Here is a 4,089-nt window from a genome sequence, read left to right as displayed (position 1 = left end):
GGACCCCTGCCAGGCCCATTTTAATCATTGCTTGGGCCAGACCTGTGCCCCAACCAAGTGCGTGTCTGGCCACCTCAAGGGCCACTTGTGCAACCTCACTGCCCACGTTGAGGTCACTGAGAACCTCCCACAGGTCATCATTGCAGCCTGTGTGCTGTATAACAACTGCTGGACCCAGGGAGAGTTGTTCAGCGAGGCCTGGGAAGAGGGGGCACAGCAGGTAGAGGTGGCCTGGCAACAGGAGCACCAACTATGGTGTCAGTGGTGGATCCCCCTGGTGAGGCCCCAGGAGATCTACACACGCACTGGCAGGGGCCAGAGCACTGAGTGCAGGGGGCCCTAGTGGACCACCTTCTGGAGCACTCCCTACTCTAGCCCACCTGCCCCACCACCAAAATATCCCCTACCTCCTGCCTACCCTCAGTACCACTCTCATGGAAGACATATGTTCAAATAACTGTTTATTTCCCTCACAGCATGCACCCCCACCCCCTGGTACTAGGGGGGACATTGCCATTGACATCAATGCCTTCCTGTGTGTGAGAGGCCTGTGGCTGCCTAGCTGTGGGGCCACAAGCTGCTCAATAGTTTTTCACCATCTCCTGCTTCTCTGCATGCTGTGAGAGGGAACCCAGGGCCAGGGGAGTGCAGGCAGGCCAGGCAGGGAGGGAGGGCAGGGGAAGCATAGGGGCTGGTGCAGGTGGGGCCCTCCCCCCAGTGTGCAGCTTACCATGTGTCTGGGGCTGGCAAGACTGGCAGCTCAGCATGGCCCTCCCCATCAGCGATAGCATCTGGCAGTGCCTAGTGTACTAGGCCTATGGTGCATGGTGTGCAGATGCCCATCCAGGCCCCCTCTCCAGGGAGAAGCTTGTGCTGCTGATGGCTGGCGGTGACATTGCCAGACAGTCCTTGTGGCAGTGCCTGGGGCTTTGCAGCTGCTGAGGCAGGTGCTGGACAGGGCTTCCCAAGCTGCTGGTAGAATGAACAGCTGGGTGGGACAGGGTGCTAAATGCCCAAGGGCCCTTCCTCTGGTGTGTCACAGAAGGGGTCAGTGTGGGCAGGGGCTTGAGGGCAAGCTGCCCGTGTCAGTAAAAACTGGCTGTAGTTGGGGCCCCAGATGGAGAGCACAGGTGTACACATGAGGTGGGGGCAGACCTGGGCAGGGAGGACAAGAACATTGTGAGTCCTGCACTGGCTTTCTGGGCCCAACTTGACTGTCCTGCTTTTGCTGGCCCTGGGCAGCTGCCTGGAGTGCCTGGCACAGGGTCACAAAACAGGACTGGGAACTGCACAGCAGAGGCTATGCCCCACAGCAGCTACAGTCACAGGGAAGGCTGCTGGGGGTCTGTGGCAAGCAGGTGGACCTGGCCCTTCTACCAGAAGGCAGCCCTGGGTTGCTGACAGAAGCCTGCAGCAGCTGCTGTGCACCCACCTGCCTGACAGCAGCAGTGCCCTGGTAGCTGCAAGGCTGTGCAGGACCACACAAGAACACAGGGCTCCAGGAAGGCAGAAACAGCTGTGCTTTGGCCTGCCCAAGGCAGCACACACAGCCTGCACTGCCCTCAGGCTGGCTGTGGTGTGTGCCTCAGAGCACAAACTGGCTGCAGGCTTTAATAGCCTGCTGGCAGGGGCTGTCAGAAAGGCACCAGCCCTGGAGCAAGAGAAGTTCCCAGCCTAGCTCTGGGGCTAGCCTCAGGCAGCAAATTTGCAGACCCAGCAGCAAATTTGCTGCCAGGTAGTATCTACACATCCATTACTGAGCAGTTACTAATTGTGATTAAATTTGCTGCCTGCTTTTGCAGGCAGCAAATTTAAGCATGATTAAGGGTTTTTACTGTACAGTAAATTAGACACACACGCTTACTGTGGAGTAAATTAGACACCTGTGCAGCAATGCATCTTGTGTAGACACACCCACTGGGGAATAATTGAGGGACACAATAGAAAAAAAAGCAACTTAAAGAATGGTCTAAGTAAGGAGTTGACTAAATCAATCAACAAAATAACAACATTTGGCATTCTTTCTGTTACTCTTGCATCTATTTTCCCATTGATTTATATACCTTCCTACTTTTCCATACCTTCTCTCCCTTGGAATAATATAAGCTCAGATGAGAGGCAAGGATTTCTTAGGGTGATATCTATAAAGTTAGATGAGCTTTCAAGTGAAAGATCTCATTATTCTCAAATAGATATAATCTATATTTAAGGAACACACTGGGAAATGTGATTAAAAGGGAAATACTGGGGAAATGTATTTAAAAGTTTGAGGTAAACTTGGATCTCGGACAATTAAGTCTTTTATTTTTCCTATGTTCTAACAAACATTATTTGATTCTGGTTGATTCAGCTTTCCTTGGTCAAAATTTGTTGACATACATAAAAACTGTGGATAGAATAAGTTCTGTGACTTAACAGAAAGGAATAATTTAAGAAGAATTTAACTTACATATGAAAGTTACACGTGTTAGTTCCTACTCACACTGAAGTCCTTGGAAGTTTTGCCATTGACTTCAATAGGACCACAAACCAGCCCATCAAGAGATATATGTCATATTTGTGTGTCAGTGTTTTCTCATTTATCTGTTAGAATTCTTATTTGTTCACTATGACCTCTTCTACGGGCTAGTTTCAGATTTCAATAAATGATGAACTCTAATTTACATTTAAAAGCGGATTATCTGTAGACCTAAAACATGTAAAAAACAAACAAACCATAAGTGTTTCAGAAATGTATTATAAATGACCAATGCATTATAAAAAAATTGTCAAAGGATTGGCATTTACAGTCTGACACAGAGTACCTGCGTTGTGTGAAATAAATAGGAGATGGAATATCTAAACAACTCTGCAAATTAGTCCAGTTTAATTGGTAAAAATAGACCATACAACATATTAGCAATTGGAAACTGATTACTTCCCCTACTGATTATTGTTGAAAATTACTGATAGTCCTTATAGAAAAGGGTAGTTCATTCAAGAAATAATTATTATAATGAAATACAGCATTTTATTCCCTTCAGTGGGCATGTCTATACATGCAATTAAGCTGCATGAATAAACTTGGAGCTTATTGCTATAGCTGGGGCCTTGTATGGAGAGCATTATGTGTTAACATGTACCCTGGACCACGGCACATTGAGCCAGGTTGGAGCAGCCATGGTTGGTAGGGGGTCCCCGGGGTCAGCCTGGGGCTGCTCCCCCTGGCTCAACACATTGAGGAGAAGCTGACTGGGGCATCAGTGCAGGGTTAGCTGGCAGCCAACCCCCGCACTGAAATACCTTTGTGCCCCAGCCAGCCCCTCCAGCATCTACACATGTACTGTTGTGGAGTCAAAGAAGTCTGCAGCAGGCTGGTACTTGTATTTACTAACTAAATACTAACTTGGAGTTAATGAGCTTACTCCAGCCTAATAGGGCCACACATGTAGATGTACAAAGTTTACTGCTCAGCTAATTAGTCTACTGTGCAGTAAACATCTCATGTAGATGCATCCAGTATGTCTGAACAAGAATGACAATGCTCCTATGAGATGCTATTTGCATTTTAAAGGCAAAGTATGATGGCATAAAATTTGATGGAGCTTTCATTCTTTTTCTTGTCTACTTCTTTGTTTCTTCAGTTTTTTGCTTAATTCACTGCTGAGGGCCAAAATGTCAACTTGTATTCGATTATAGGTTGTCTAACTTGAGAGATTGCCTTAGTCTTCTTTTGTAACAGAGGGGAAAATATATGTGTAACCCTAGCCACCCACAGCCAAGTCCAGATTTAGGGTCCTGGGGTGTCAAATAGCCTTGGTCAACCTCCCAGCCCCTAAGGCTGGGGCCACCTCTCCATGGAGTTCTTTCTTGTGGTTTCCCCACACACTGGAGTATGTACAGTCTAACTATTTACATAGTTTATTATTTACAAAACAGTCATAGATTTAATAGATTTCACAGACGTTAGGACTGGAAGGGACCTCAGAAGATCATCAAGTCCAGCCCCCTGCCCAAAGGGCAGGAAGTCAGCTGGTGTCATAGGATCCCAGCAAGATAAGCATCCAATTTGCTCTTGAAGATGTTCAATGTAGGTGCTTGAACCACATA

This window comes from Gavialis gangeticus, unplaced genomic scaffold, assembly GCF_001723915.1.
Source record: "Gavialis gangeticus isolate Ggan-Ray unplaced genomic scaffold, GavGan_comp1, whole genome shotgun sequence".
Taxonomy (NCBI): domain Eukaryota; kingdom Metazoa; phylum Chordata; order Crocodylia; family Gavialidae; genus Gavialis; species Gavialis gangeticus.
Note: the sequence above shows the minus strand (reverse complement) of the source record.